A 15,670-nucleotide genomic window follows, 5' to 3' on the forward strand; every position below is an offset into this window, starting at 1 on the left:
ATTCTAGGTGCTGTAAGCTGTTCGTGCCTTTATTCCACCAGGGCGCGATCTTCTCACAAACTTGAAGACTGTCACTCCCCATTCACGTTTTACAACTTATTGTTAATGATAAAGAGACAGCTTTTTACACACAGTTTTAAACAAAGTACTGATATTTTTCCTCTTCAACTGACCGCTTTGTTTTCTATGCAAAAACCACTTCGCCACAGAAGACTCAATATTATTGGCATAGCAAGTTCTGCTCTTCTCCTTTCAAAACTTGCTAAAAGCTGTATTTAAAAGAACAGATTGGCCGGGGTAATTCACACCCTTCAATGCCAGCCTAATGTTTAGGTTAGTGGGAATCACAGAGGAATTAGGGATGGAAACTTCTTTGCTGGTGGTAGAAGCAGTCTGGTGAATTTTTAGAGAGAAGAGGCCGTCGATGTTTGAATGTAGAAAATTGTTCTGGCTGCAGCCTGCAGTATGGACTTGTTGGTGTGTGTAGCTCCCAGTGTTCTGACAGCGCGACGTTTTGGGGAAGCATGTGATTCAGCAGCTACCAGTGGGCTTCGTGCGGCGGAGATTTTGTGGCTGTTAGCGGAGTTGATAACAGAGGGTCGTTAAGAGAAGCCTGCATGCAGTAGGCAAAGGAGTAATGTTTGCCGGCGGGGGACGTGCGGCGATTAACCTGTGCGGTAGTGAAAAGGAGTTAAAAAGAAGGAAGTGTGCGGATGCGGAAAGAATGGAATAATTGTGGTAGGCTGCCGGCTGAGTAGTTTGGTGAATGTTTGGTGTGGGTCCGGCGCTGCCGATTGGATGGTGGTGCTGCAGTGTGAGTCAGATAAAAAAAAAAAAAAAACCAGGAGTAGGATCCAATGGGACTAACTGGCATGTATAGACGCGTGTAATGCAAAAGGGCTGTTTTTGGTAGCATCTTCCGGTTACGGCCATACCACCCTGAACACGCCCGATCTCGTCTGATCTCAGAAGCTAAGCAGGGTAGGTTCTGGTTAGTACTTGGATGGGAGACCACTTGGGAATACCAGGTGCTGTAAGCTTTTCTCACTTTTAATTTATACAGGGGGCGCTCCACTTCACGATTAATTTAAATCTATCACTCCCCTTCCATTTTACTATTTTATATATATATATATTTTTTTTCTCTCATTCCTAAAGGCAGCTTTTAGAAATCGTTTTACTCTAAATACTTCCTAGTAATTCTAGGTGCTGTAAGCTGTTCGTGCCTTTATTCCACCAGGGCGCGATCTTCTCACAAACTTGAAGACTGTCACTCCCCATTCACGTTTTACAACTTATTGTTAATGATAAAGAGACAGCTTTTTACACACAGTTTTAAACAAAGTACTGATATTTTTCCTCTTCAACTGACCGCTTTGTTTTCTATGCAAAAACCACTTCGCCACAGAAGACTCAATATTATTGGCATAGCAAGTTCTGCTCTTCTCCTTTCAAAACTTGCTAAAAGCTGTATTTAAAAGAACAGATTGGCCGGGGTAATTCACACCCTTCAATGCCAGCTTAATGTTTAGGTTAGTGGGAATCACAGAGGAATTAGGGATGGAAACTTCTTTGCTGGTGGTAGAAGCAGTCTGGTGAATTTTTAGAGAGAAGAGGCCGTCGATGTTTGAATGTAGAAAATTGTTCTGGCTGCAGCCTGCAGTATGGACTTGTTGGTGTGTGTAGCTCCCAGTGTTCTGACAGCGCGACGTTTTGGGGAAGCATGTGATTCAGCAGCTACCAGTGGGCTTCGTGCGGCGGAGATTTTGTGGCTGTTAGCGGAGTTGATAACAGAGGGTCGTTAAGAGAAGCCTGCATGCAGTAGGCAAAGGAGTAATGTTTGCCGGCGGGGGACGTGCGGCGATTAACCTGTGCGGTAGTGAAAAGGAGTTAAAAAGAAGGAAGTGTGCGGATGCGGAAAGAATGGAATAATTGTGGTAGGCTGCCGGCTGAGTAGTTTGGTGAATGTTTGGTGTGGGTCCGGCGCTGCCGATTGGATGGTGGTGCTGCAGTGTGAGTCAGATAAAAAAAAAAAAAAACCAGGAGTAGGATCCAATGGGACTAACTGGCATGTATAGACGCGTGTAATGCAAAAGGGCTGTTTTTGGTAGCATCTTCCGCTTACGGCCATACCACCCTGAACACGCCCGATCTCGTCTGATCTCAGAAGCTAAGCAGGGTAGGTTTTGGTTAGTACTTGGATGGGAGACCACCTGGGAATACCAGGTGCTGTAAGCTTTTCTCACTTTTAATTTATACAGGGGGCGCTCCACTTCACGATTAATTTAAATCTATCACTCCCCTTCCATTTTACTATTTTATATATATATATATTTTTTTTCTCTCATTCCTAAAGGCAGCTTTTAGAAATCGTTTTACTCTAAATACTTCCTAGTAATTCTAGGTGCTGTAAGCTGTTCGTGCCTTTATTCCACCAGGGCGCGATCTTCTCACAAACTTGAAGACTGTCACTCCCCATTCACGTTTTACAACTTATTGTTAATGATAAAGAGACAGCTTTTTACACACAGTTTTAAACAAAGTACTGACATTATTCCTCTTCAACTGACCGCTTTGTTTTCTATGCAAAAACCACTTCGCCACAGAAGACTCGATATTATTGGCATAGCAAGTTCTGCTCTTCTCCTTTCAAAACTTGCTAAAAGCTGTATTTAAAAGAACAGATTGGCCGGGGTAATTCACACCCTTCAATGCCAGCTTAATGTTTAGGTTAGTGGGAATCACAGAGGAATTAGGGATGGAAACTTCTTTGCTGGTGGTAGAAGCGGTCTGGTGAATTTTTAGAGAGAAGAGGCCGTCGATGTTTGAATGTAGAAAATTGTTCTGGCTGCAGCCTGCAGTATGGACTTGTTGGTGTGTGTAGCTCCCAGTGTTCTGACAGCGCGACGTTTTGGGGAAGCATGTGATTCAGCAGCTACCAGTGGGCTTCGTGCGGCGGAGATTTTGTGGCTGTTAGCGGAGTTGATAACAGAGGGTCGTTAAGAGAAGCCTACATGCAGTAGGCAAAGGAGTAATGTTTGCCGGCGGGGGACGTGCGGCGATTACCCTGTGCGGTAGTGAAAAGGAGTTAAAAAGAAGGAAGTGTGCGGATGCGGAAAGAATGGAATAATTGTGGTAGGCTGCCGGCTGAGTAGTTTGGTGAATGTTTGGTGTGGGTCCGGCGCTGCCGATTGGATGGTGGGGCTGCAGTGTGAGTCAGATAAAAAAAAAAAAAAAAAACAGGAGTAGGATCCAATGGGACTAACTGGCATGTATAGACGCGTGTAATGCAAAAGGGCTGTTTTTGGTAGCGTCTCTCACTTATGGCCATACCACCCTGAACACGCCCGATCTCATCCGATCTCGAAAGCCAAGCAGGGTAGGGTCTGGTTAGTACTTGGATGGGAGACCTCCTGGGAATACCAGGTGCTGTAAGCTTTTCTCACTTTTACTTTATACAGGGGGCGCTCCACTTCACGATTAATTTAAATCTATCACTCCCCTTCCGTTTTACTATTTTATATATATATATATTTTTTCTTTCATTCCTAAAGGCAGCTTTTAGAAATCGTTTTACTCTAAATACTTCCTAGTAATTCTAGGTGCTGTAAGCTGTTCGTGCCTTTATTCCACCAGGGCGCGATCTTCTCACAAACTTGAAGACTGTCACTCCCCATTCACGTTTTACAACTTATTGTTAATGATAAAGAGACAGCTTTTTACACACAGTTTTAAACAAAGTACTGATATTTTTCCTCTTCAACTGACCGCTTTGTTTTCTATGCAAAAACCACTTCGCCACAGAAGACTCAATATTATTGGCATAGCAAGTTCTGCTCTTCTCCTTTCAAAACTTGCTAAAAGCTGTATTTAAAAGAACAGATTGGCCGGGGTAATTCACACCCTTCAATGCCAGCTTAATGTTTAGGTTAGTGGGAATCACAGAGGAATTAGGGATGGAAACTTCTTTGCTGGTGGTAGAAGCAGTCTGGTGAATTTTTAGAGAGAAGAGGCCGTCGATGTTTGAATGTAGAAAATTGTTCTGGCTGCAGCCTGCAGTATGGACTTGTTGGTGTGTGTAGCTCCCAGTGTTCTGACAGCGCGACGTTTTGGGGAAGCATGTGATTCAGCAGCTACCAGTGGGCTTCGTGCGGCGGAGATTTTGTGGCTGTTAGCGGAGTTGATAACAGAGGGTCGTTAAGAGAAGCCTGCATGCAGTAGGCAAAGGAGTAATGTTTGCCGGCGGGGGACGTGCGGCGATTAACCTGTGCGGTAGTGAAAAGGAGTTAAAAAGAAGGAAGTGTGCGGATGCGGAAAGAATGGAATAATTGTGGTAGGCTGCCGGCTGAGTAGTTTGGTGAATGTTTGGTGTGGGTCCGGCGCTGCCGATTGGATGGTGGTGCTGCAGTGTGAGTCAGATAAAAAAAAAAAAAAAACCAGGAGTAGGATCCAATGGGACTAACTGGCATGTATAGACGCTTGTAATGCAAAAGGGCTGTTTTTGGTAGCATCTTCCGCTTACGGCCATACCACCCTGAACATGCCCGATCTCGTCTGATCTCAGAAGCTAAGCAGGGTAGGTTCTGGTTAGTACTTGGATGGGAGACCACCTGGGAATACCAGGTGCTGTAAGCCTTTCTCACTTTTACTTTATACAGGGGGCGCTCCACTTCACGATTAATTTAAATCTATCACTCCCCTTCCATTTTACTATTTTATATATATATATTTTTTTTTTCTCTCATTCCTAAAGGCAGCTTTTAGAAATCGTTTTACTCTAAATACTTCCTAGTAATTCTAGGTGCTGTAAGCTGTTCGTGCCTTTATTCCACCAGGGCGCGATCTTCTCACAAACTTGAAGACTGTCACTCCCCATTCACGTTTTACAACTTATTGTTAATGATAAAGAGACAGCTTTTTACACACAGTTTTAAACAAAGTACTGACATTATTCCTCTTCAACTGACCGCTTTGTTTTCTATGCAAAAACCACTTCGCCACAGAAGACTCGATATTATTGGCATAGCAAGTTCTGCTCTTCTCCTTTCAAAACTTGCTAAAAGCTGTATTTAAAAGAACAGATTGGCCGGGGTAATTCACACCCTTCAATGCCAGCTTAATGTTTAGGTTAGTGGGAATCACAGAGGAATTAGGGATGGAAACTTCTTTGCTGGTGGTAGAAGCGGTCTGGTGAATTTTTAGAGAGAAGAGGCCGTCGATGTTTGAATGTAGAAAATTGTTCTGGCTGCAGCCTGCAGTATGGACTTGTTGGTGTGTGTAGCTCCCAGTGTTCTGACAGCGCGACGTTTTGGGGAAGCATGTGATTCAGCAGCTACCAGTGGGCTTCGTGCGGCGGAGATTTTGTGGCTGTTAGCGGAGTTGATAACAGAGGGTCGTTAAGAGAAGCCTGCATGCAGTAGGCAAAGGAGTAATGTTTGCCGGCGGGGGACGTGCGGCGATTACCCTGTGCGGTAGTGAAAAGGAGTTAAAAAGAAGGAAGTGTGCGGATGCGGAAAGAATGGAATAATTGTGGTAGGCTGCCGGCTGAGTAGTTTGGTGAATGTTTGGTGTGGGTCCGGCGCTGCCGATTGGATGGTGGGGCTGCAGTGTGAGTCAGATAAAAAAAAAAAAAAAACCAGGAGTAGGATCCAATGGGACTAACTGGCATGTATAGACGCTTGTAATGCAAAAGGGCTGTTTTTGGTAGCATCTTCCGCTTACGGCCATACCACCCTGAACACGCCCGATCTCGTCTGATCTCAGAAGCTAAGCAGGGTAGGTTCTGGTTAGTACTTGGATGGGAGACCACCTGGGAATACCAGGTGCTGTAAGCTTTTCTCACTTTTAATTTATACAGGGGGCGCTCCACTTCACGATTAATTTAAATCTATCACTCCCCTTCCATTTTACTATTTTATATATATATATATTTTTTTTCTCTCATTCCTAAAGGCAGCTTTTAGAAATCGTTTTACTCTAAATACTTCCTAGTAATTCTAGGTGCTGTAAGCTGTTCGTGCCTTTATTCCACCAGGGCGCGATCTTCTCACAAACTTGAAGACTGTCACTCCCCATTCACGTTTTACAACTTATTGTTAATGATAAAGAGACAGCTTTTTACACACAGTTTTAAACAAAGTACTGACATTATTCCTCTTCAACTGACCGCTTTGTTTTCTATGCAAAAACCACTTCGCCACAGAAGACTCGATATTATTGGCATAGCAAGTTCTGCTCTTCTCCTTTCAAAACTTGCTAAAAGCTGTATTTAAAAGAACAGATTGGCCGGGGTAATTCACACCCTTCAATGCCAGCTTAATGTTTAGGTTAGTGGGAATCACAGAGGAATTAGGGATGGAAACTTCTTTGCTGGTGGTAGAAGCGGTCTGGTGAATTTTTAGAGAGAAGAGGCCGTCGATGTTTGAATGTAGAAAATTGTTCTGGCTGCAGCCTGCAGTATGGACTTGTTGGTGTGTGTAGCTCCCAGTGTTCTGACAGCGCGACGTTTTGGGGAAGCATGTGATTCAGCAGCTACCAGTGGGCTTCGTGCGGCGGAGATTTTGTGGCTGTTAGCGGAGTTGATAACAGAGGGTCGTTAAGAGAAGCCTGCATGCAGTAGGCAAAGGAGTAATGTTTGCCGGCGGGGGACGTGCGGCGATTACCCTGTGCGGTAGTGAAAAGGAGTTAAAAAGAAGGAAGTGTGCGGATGCGGAAAGAATGGAATAATTGTGGTAGGCTGCCGGCTGAGTAGTTTGGTGAATGTTTGGTGTGGGTCCGGCGCTGCCGATTGGATGGTGGGGCTGCAGTGTGAGTCAGATAAAAAAAAAAAAAAAACCAGGAGTAGGATCCAATGGGACTAACTGGCATGTATAGACGCTTGTAATGCAAAAGGGCTGTTTTTGGTAGCATCTTCCGCTTACGGCCATACCACCCTGAACACGCCCGATCTCGTCTGATCTCAGAAGCTAAGCAGGGTAGGTTCTGGTTAGTACTTGGATGGGAGACCACCTGGGAATACCAGGTGCTGTAAGCTTTTCTCACTTTTAATTTATACAGGGGGCGCTCCACTTCACGATTAATTTAAATCTATCACTCCCCTTCCATTTTACTATTTTATATATATATATATTTTTTTTCTCTCATTCCTAAAGGCAGCTTTTAGAAATCGTTTTACTCTAAATACTTCCTAGTAATTCTAGGTGCTGTAAGCTGTTCGTGCCTTTATTCCACCAGGGCGCGATCTTCTCACAAACTTGAAGACTGTCACTCCCCATTCACGTTTTACAACTTATTGTTAATGATAAAGAGACAGCTTTTTACACACAGTTTTAAACAAAGTACTGACATTATTCCTCTTCAACTGACCGCTTTGTTTTCTATGCAAAAACCACTTCGCCACAGAAGACTCGATATTATTGGCATAGCAAGTTCTGCTCTTCTCCTTTCAAAACTTGCTAAAAGCTGTATTTAAAAGAACAGATTGGCCGGGGTAATTCACACCCTTCAATGCCAGCTTAATGTTTAGGTTAGTGGGAATCACAGAGGAATTAGGGATGGAAACTTCTTTGCTGGTGGTAGAAGCGGTCTGGTGAATTTTTAGAGAGAAGAGGCCGTCGATGTTTGAATGTAGAAAATTGTTCTGGCTGCAGCCTGCAGTATGGACTTGTTGGTGTGTGTAGCTCCCAGTGTTCTGACAGCGCGACGTTTTGGGGAAGCATGTGATTCAGCAGCTACCAGTGGGCTTCGTGCGGCGGAGATTTTGTGGCTGTTAGCGGAGTTGATAACAGAGGGTCGTTAAGAGAAGCCTGCATGCAGTAGGCAAAGGAGTAATGTTTGCCGGCGGGGGACGTGCGGCGATTACCCTGTGCGGTAGTGAAAAGGAGTTAAAAAGAAGGAAGTGTGCGGATGCGGAAAGAATGGAATAATTGTGGTAGGCTGCCGGCTGAGTAGTTTGGTGAATGTTTGGTGTGGGTCCGGCGCTGCCGATTGGATGGTGGGGCTGCAGTGTGAGTCAGATAAAAAAAAAAAAAAAACCAGGAGTAGGATCCAATGGGACTAACTGGCATGTATAGACGCTTGTAATGCAAAAGGGCTGTTTTTGGTAGCATCTTCCGCTTACGGCCATACCACCCTGAACACGCCCGATCTCGTCTGATCTCAGAAGCTAAGTAGGGTAGGTTCTGGTTAGTACTTGGATGGGAGACCACCTGGGAATACCAGGTGCTGTAAGCTTTTCTCACTTTTAATTTATACAGGGGGCGCTCCACTTCACGATTAATTTAAATCTATCACTCCCCTTCCATTTTACTATTTTATATATATATATATTTTTTTTCTCTCATTCCTAAAGGCAGCTTTTAGAAATCGTTTTACTCTAAATACTTCCTAGTAATTCTAGGTGCTGTAAGCTGTTCGTGCCTTTATTCCACCAGGGCGCGATCTTCTCACAAACTTGAAGACTGTCACTCCCCATTCACGTTTTACAACTTATTGTTAATGATAAAGAGACAGCTTTTTACACACAGTTTTAAACAAAGTACTGACATTATTCCTCTTCAACTGACCGCTTTGTTTTCTATGCAAAAACCACTTCGCCACAGAAGACTCGATATTATTGGCATAGCAAGTTCTGCTCTTCTCCTTTCAAAACTTGCTAAAAGCTGTATTTAAAAGAACAGATTGGCCGGGGTAATTCACACCCTTCAATGCCAGCTTAATGTTTAGGTTAGTGGGAATCACAGAGGAATTAGGGATGGAAACTTCTTTGCTGGTGGTAGAAGCGGTCTGGTGAATTTTTAGAGAGAAGAGGCCGTCGATGTTTGAATGTAGAAAATTGTTCTGGCTGCAGCCTGCAGTATGGACTTGTTGGTGTGTGTAGCTCCCAGTGTTCTGACAGCGCGACGTTTTGGGGAAGCATGTGATTCAGCAGCTACCAGTGGGCTTCGTGCGGCGGAGATTTTGTGGCTGTTAGCGGAGTTGATAACAGAGGGTCGTTAAGAGAAGCCTACATGCAGTAGGCAAAGGAGTAATGTTTGCCGGCGGGGGACGTGCGGCGATTACCCTGTGCGGTAGTGAAAAGGAGTTAAAAAGAAGGAAGTGTGCGGATGCGGAAAGAATGGAATAATTGTGGTAGGCTGCCGGCTGAGTAGTTTGGTGAATGTTTGGTGTGGGTCCGGCGCTGCCGATTGGATGGTGGGGCTGCAGTGTGAGTCAGATAAAAAAAAAAAAAAAAACCAGGAGTAGGATCCAATGGGACTAACTGGCATGTATAGACGCGTGTAATGCAAAAGGGCTGTTTTTGGTAGGATCCCTCGCTTATGGCCATACCACCCTGAACACGCCCCATCTCGTCTGATCTCGGAAGCCAAGCAGGGTAGGGTCTGGTTAGACCCACGATCTTCGTTCAATTAAGAAGGTGCTTCCAGCCTTACAGCCTCAGTTTACGTAAGTACAACGCCATGTCTACTGTTCCGTGTTCTGAGTGTAATATGTTTAGCTATTCTTCTCCAGTCATTAGCGGTATTTATACATGTGAGAAGTGTCAGTTAGTCGCTAGACTGACGGAGAAGATTGTAGTGTTAGAGGGACGTATCCGGACGTTACATAACATTCAGGAGAATGAGAGTTTTATTGACTCAGTGTTAGCGGCTCCGGATATGTCCGCGATAGCCAGTAAGTCTCCCCCTGCTCCGGCAGCAGAGCCTTCGCAGCAAGGCGAGTGGGTGACGACCCGGCGGCATAGTCGCAAATCCAAACCAAACTTACACCGGCACCATTCGCCTATCCGCGTTTCCAACAGGTTCTCCCCACTCAGTGAAACTCCCACTGAGACGCCTGTTGAAAGTGCTCTAATAATTGGTGATTCTATTCTAAGAAACGTGAGAGTAGCGACTCCAGCGACCATTGTAAATTGTCTCCCGGGTGCCAGAGCGACCGACATCTCGGCAAATTTAAAAGTGCTGGCTAAAAGTAAACGTAAATACTCTCAGATAGTTATCCACGTCGGCACTAATGATGTCCGATTGAGGCAATCGGAGATCACAAAGGCAAATTTTAAAGAGGTGTGCAACATTGCGAAGAAGATGTGTGTGTCAGTAACGTGCTCTGGCCCCATCCCTGCTAGACGTGGCGATGAAATGTACAGCAGATTATCGTCGCTACATCGCTGGCTGTCGGAATGGTGCCCGATAAATGGTGTAGGTTATATAGACAACTGGAGGATGTTCTGGGGTAGGCCTGGGCTTTTGAAGAGGGACGGTATTCACCCCTCGCGGGCTGGTGCCGACCTCCTGTCTAAAAGCATAGCTCGTAGTCTACAGGCAAATCGCTGACTAACTAGAGCCAAGTCCAGGCGGCAGGCAAACCGGCATAACCGACCGCCTGCTAGTCGCTTAGAGTCGTCGCCTAGGGTTCATTTCATTGAGACTGTGTCTGCTCCCCGCGTCTCTAATCATGGAGGACTATTCCACCGTGGAGTGTGCCATAATAACTTAATTAAAATCACAATGAATCCGTTACTAGAAAACAGTTGTGATGCAATATTTAAACTTAAACTTGGACTTCTGAATATAAGATCACTGGCCCCTAAAGCACTATTAATAAATGAAATAATTACTGATTTTAGTCTTGGTGCCCTGTGCCTTACTGAGACCTGGCTTAAACCAGATGAATTCATGGCACTAAATGAATCTACTCCAGCGGAATACAGTTATAAGCATAACCCGCGACCAAATCGCAAAGGTGGTGGTGTTGCTGCAATTTTTCAGTCCAACTTAGGAGTGTCTGAGAAATGTGGTGTGAGTTTCAGCACATTTGAAACTCTTGTTCTTAGCCTTGCTGGCTCATCTCTTTCTAGTTCATCACCCCAAATCACCATGGTTATTGTGTATAGACCGCCTGGGCCGTACAGTGATTTTCTTAAGGAATTTGCTGATTTTTTAACAAACCTGGTGGTCAGTACTGACAAAGCCGTTATTGTGGGTGATTTTAACATTCATATGGAGAAGGATAATGATCCTTTAAAAACAGCGTTTGCAGCTATTCTTGACTCTGTAGGTGTATGTCAGAATGTAGTCGGGCCTACTCATGTCTGTAACCATACCCTTGATTTGATCATTAGTCATGGCATCCTGGTAGAACATGTGTCTATTATGCCACAGAGTCCTCTGCTCTCAGATCATTACTTGTTAACATTTGAAATCCAGTATAGCCTCCTGTTGACCACCACTCCAAAGTATAGAATCAGACGTTCTATTAAGGCACTAACTACAACAACATTTATGAAACAACTTCCACAGCCCTTTAGCCTTACATCTGAAGCATCGTGTGTAAATGAACTTGAACAGGCAACTTCAAACATGGAAAAATCCCTTCGCAGCACTCTAGATCTTGTGGCTCCACTTAGGAGTATAAAGCATAGCAATAACAAACCTGCCCCCTGGTACTCTGATAATACACGTGAACTCAAACAGGCATCACGCAAGCTAGAGCGAAAATGGCGCTCAACTAAACTGGAAGTTTTCAAATCTGCCTGGAAAGAGAGCCTCTCTAAATACAGACAAGCACTAGTAACTGCTCGGTCTGTGTATCTCTCCAGATTAATAGACATGAACAAAACCAATCCTAAATTCCTATTTGAATCCGTGGCTAGGATAACACAGAATTCCTCATTAAACTTGCAAATCCCACAAGCTCTTAAGAGTGATGACTTTCTTACATTTTTTAATGGTAAGATAACTACAATTAGACAGACTATACAGTGCACACCTTTACCTACTTACGGCTGCCTGCCTCCTGCTAGTCTTATGCCTACCAATAATGAGACCTTTGAATCATTCATTCCTATTACACACTCAGAACTTTTGAGCTTAATTTTCTCCTGTAAATCCTCTACTAGCCTTGTAGACCCAATTCCTACAAAATTCTTCAAGGAAATTGCACCACAGATTGGCACTACCGTGTTAAATGTGTTAAACTCTTCTCTTAGGCTTGGATATGTTCCAAAACCTTTTAAAATGGCTGTTATCAGACCCGTCCTAAAGAAACCAAATCTTGAACCCAGTGTTTTAGGAAACTATAGACCTATCTCAAATCTTCCTTTCATTTCAAAGATCATGGAAAAGGTTGTAGTTCGTCAGTTGTCCTCTTTCCTACAAAAAACTAATGCCAATGAATTATATCAGTCTGGCTTTAGACCAAACCATAGCACAGAAACTGCTCTAGTCAAAGTAATGAATGATCTACTTGTGGCTTCTGACCGTGGCTGTGTATCTCTGTTGGTATTGCTAGATTTAACTGCAGCGTTCGATACTGTGGACCATAATATCCTCTTGGACCGGTTAGAAGGTGTAGTTGGCATTACAGGGACAGCGCTCTCTTGGTTCCGCTCATATTTGTCTGATCGCTATCAGTATGCCCATGTGAACAATGAATCATCCAAGGCCACTAAAGTTGAATATGGTGTCCCACAGGGATCAGTCCTGGGCCCGCTACTGTTTACCCTATACATGCTACCTCTTGGTAACATTATTAGAAATCATGGTATTGGGTTTCATTGTTATGCAGATGATACACAGTTGTACATATCTGTTAACCCTGATGATATATCACTGCTATCTCGGTTAGAAGACTGTCTATTAGATATCCAGTGCTGGATGGCAAAAAATTTCCTTATGTTAAACACAGAAAAAACAGAAGTTCTGGTAATTGGTCCCAAGGCTGCTAGAAATAAGTTCCACCACCTCAACGTTGGTAACCTTCCTACACAACCTAACATGGTAGTTAGAAATCTTGGCGTTCTTGTCGATTCAGATCTATGCTTTGATGCTCACATAAGAAGTATTACTAGAACTGCATTTTATCATCTACGGAACATAGCCAAGCTTCGTAAGATGCTCTCACTTAATGATGCAGAAAAACTAATACATGCCTTCGTAAGTTCCAGACTGGATTACTGTAATGCCCTCCTATCGGGTTGCCCGTCTGGATCCTTGCATAAACTTCAGATGGTACAGAATGCTGCAGCCAGAGTTCTAACAAACACTAAAAAATTTGATCATATTACACCGGTCTTATCCTCTCTTCATTGGCTGCCAGTTAAGTCTCGAATTGACTATAAAATACTGCTATTAACTTATAAAGCACTAAATGGCCTTGCACCAGAATACCTTAGTGAACTGCTGACCACATACAACCCTCCACGCTTGCTTCGCTCTCAAGCCATGGGATATCTGTTAGTGCCTAGGGTAGAAAGAGCTACGGCAGGCTGCAGAGCTTTCTCCTACAAAGCTCCTCTGCTGTGGAATGGTCTTCCACCGGATGTGCGGGTTTCAGGTTCACTCTCAATATTCAAGTCCAGACTAAAAACACACCTGTTTAGTTTAGCGTATAGGGACACTAGTTCTAGCCCTAGCTAACTCTTCACTCCCAGTCAGACCTGTAGTGTGAGGTGTAGAGCTGGGTGGGGATCGGTGCCATTGGCTTTGGATGAACTGGATTGTCAGTGCTGTCACTCTAGCTTTGCAATCTCTTGTGGAACTGGAGTGCTGACATTTCAGGGACTCCCCATGCCGGCATTCCCACTTGCCTCTCCCTCCTACTGATGCTGCCATAGCCATATCTGCCGGAGCTTGCAGATTGCACTTCATATTGTACTCACCTAGCTTTTAGCACTGCCAATAGCCTCCTCTACTATGCCTAATTGTACATTTTATTTCCCCTACTCCTCCTGGGGGTGATGCCTGGAGACCTCAATCTATCAAGATATCCAGCACACCCGACCACCACCAGTGACGTCCCTGCATCCAGCTCGCCGTTCTGTTCTTCCGTGTATGACCCGCTGCCTTACCTCTGGTTGCCTGGCAATTGGAAGAAGACTCGGCTTCGGCTCTCTCTATTTGACTATCCCTGCCGGCCCCTGGAGGATGGGCTTCCCCTTTGAGTCTGGTCCCTCTCAAGGTTTCTTCCTTCTAGGGAGTTTTTCCTTGCCACTGTCGCCTATGGCTTACTCACTGGGGGCTTTGGGTGAGGATACTGTAAAGCGCTTTGAGACAATGTAATGTTGTGATAATGCGCTATATAAAAATAAATTTGTTGTTGTTGTTGTTGTACTTGGATGGGAGACCTCCTGGGAATACCAGGTGCTGTAAGCCTTTCTCACTTTTACTTTATACAGGGGGCGCTCCACTTCACGATTAATTTAAATCTATCACTCCCTTTCCATTTTACTATTTTATATATATATTTTTTTTTTTTCTCTCATTCCTAAAGGCAGCTTTTAGAAATCGTTTTACTCTAAATACTTCCTGGTAATTCTAGGTGCTGTAAGCTGTTCGTGCCTTTATTCCACCAGGGCGCGATCTTCTCACAAACTTGAAGACTGTCACTCCCCATTCACGTTTTACAACTTATTGTTAATGATAAAGAGACAGCTTTTTACACACAGTTTTAAACAAAGTACTGATATTATTCCTCTTCAACTGACCGCTTTGTTTTCTATGCAAAAACCACTTCGCCACAGAAGACTCGATATTATTGGCATAGCAAGTTCTGCTCTTCTCCTTTCAAAACTTGCTAAAAGCTGTATTTAAAAGAACAGATTGGCCGGGGTAATTCACACCCTTCAATGCCAGCTTAATGTTTAGGTTAGTGGGAATCACAGAGGAATTAGGGATGGAAACTTCTTTGCTGGTGGAAGAAGCGGTCTGGTGAATTTTTAGAGAGAAGAGGCCGTCGATGTTTGAATGTAGAAAATTGTTCTGGCTGCAGCCTGCAGTATAGACTTGTTGGTGTGTGTAGCTCCCAGTGTTCTGACAGCGCGACGTTTTGGGGAAGCATGTGATTCAGCAGCTACCAGTGGGCTTCGTGCGGCGGAGATTTTGTGGCTGTTAGCGGAGTTGATAACAGAGGGTCGTTAAGAGAAGCCTGCATGCAGTAGGCAAAGGAGTAATGTTTGCCGGCGGGGGACGTGCGGCGATTAACCTGTGCGGTAGTGAAAAGGAGTTAAAAAGAAGGAAGTGTGCGGATGCGGAAAGAATGGAATAATTGTGGTAGGCTGCCGGCTGAGTAGTTTGGTGAATGTTTGGTGTGGGTCCGGCGCTGCCGATTGGATGGTGGGGCTGCAGTGTGAGTCAGATAAAAAAAAAAAAAAGAACATTAGTAGGATCCAATGGGACCAACTGGCATGTATAGAGGCGTGTAATGCAAAAGGGCTGTTTTTGGTAGCATCTCTCGCTTACGGCCATACCACCCTGAACACGCCCGATCTCGTCTGATCTCGGAAGCTAAGCAGGGTAGGGTCTGGTTAGTACTTGGATGGGAGACCACCTGGGAATACCAGGTGCTGTAAGCTTTTCTCACTTTTACTTTATACAGGGGGCGCTCCACTTCACGATTAATTTAAATCTATCACTCCCCTTCCATTTTACTATTTTATATATATATATATTTTTTCTCTCATTCATAAAGGCAGCTTTTAGAAACCGTTTTACTCTAAATACTTCCTTGTAATTCTAGGTGCTGTAAGCTGTTCGTGCCTTTATTCCACCAGGGCGCGATCTTCTCACAAACTTGAAGACTATCACTCCCCATTCACGTTTTACAACTTATTGTTAATGATAAAGAGACAGCTTTTTACACACAGTTTTAAACAAAGTACTGATATTATTCCTCT

The 15,670-nt window shown here is 44.2% G+C and overlaps 8 non-coding genes across 8 annotated transcripts; all 8 read left to right on the plus strand.

The window, feature by feature from the left end:
* Nucleotides 1–921: 921 nt before the first annotated feature.
* Nucleotides 922–1,040, plus strand: LOC125737193 (5S ribosomal RNA). Its single transcript, XR_007396459.1, has one exon. It is a non-coding gene; the product is annotated as a 5S ribosomal RNA (ribosomal RNA).
* Nucleotides 1,041–2,119: 1,079 nt separating this feature from the next.
* LOC125736440 (5S ribosomal RNA) lies at nucleotides 2,120–2,238 on the plus strand. The gene has a single exon (XR_007395718.1). It is a non-coding gene; the product is annotated as a 5S ribosomal RNA (ribosomal RNA).
* Nucleotides 2,239–3,319: 1,081 nt separating this feature from the next.
* Nucleotides 3,320–3,438, plus strand: LOC125735240 (5S ribosomal RNA). The gene has a single exon (XR_007394538.1). It is a non-coding gene; the product is annotated as a 5S ribosomal RNA (ribosomal RNA).
* Nucleotides 3,439–4,516: 1,078 nt separating this feature from the next.
* LOC125736196 (5S ribosomal RNA) lies at nucleotides 4,517–4,635 on the plus strand. The gene has a single exon (XR_007395481.1). It is a non-coding gene; the product is annotated as a 5S ribosomal RNA (ribosomal RNA).
* Nucleotides 4,636–5,715: 1,080 nt separating this feature from the next.
* On the plus strand, nucleotides 5,716–5,834 carry LOC125735605 (5S ribosomal RNA). The gene has a single exon (XR_007394899.1). It is a non-coding gene; the product is annotated as a 5S ribosomal RNA (ribosomal RNA).
* A 1,080-nt stretch (nucleotides 5,835–6,914) lies between these two features.
* Nucleotides 6,915–7,033, plus strand: LOC125735606 (5S ribosomal RNA). The gene has a single exon (XR_007394900.1). It is a non-coding gene; the product is annotated as a 5S ribosomal RNA (ribosomal RNA).
* A 1,080-nt stretch (nucleotides 7,034–8,113) lies between these two features.
* On the plus strand, nucleotides 8,114–8,232 carry LOC125736578 (5S ribosomal RNA). The gene has a single exon (XR_007395855.1). It is a non-coding gene; the product is annotated as a 5S ribosomal RNA (ribosomal RNA).
* A 6,998-nt stretch (nucleotides 8,233–15,230) lies between these two features.
* Nucleotides 15,231–15,349, plus strand: LOC125735780 (5S ribosomal RNA). The gene has a single exon (XR_007395069.1). It is a non-coding gene; the product is annotated as a 5S ribosomal RNA (ribosomal RNA).
* Nucleotides 15,350–15,670: the final 321 nt, after the last annotated feature.

The sequence above is a fragment of the Brienomyrus brachyistius genome, chromosome 2, assembly GCF_023856365.1.
Source record: "Brienomyrus brachyistius isolate T26 chromosome 2, BBRACH_0.4, whole genome shotgun sequence".
NCBI classification, from domain to species: Eukaryota; Metazoa; Chordata; class Actinopteri; order Osteoglossiformes; family Mormyridae; genus Brienomyrus; species Brienomyrus brachyistius.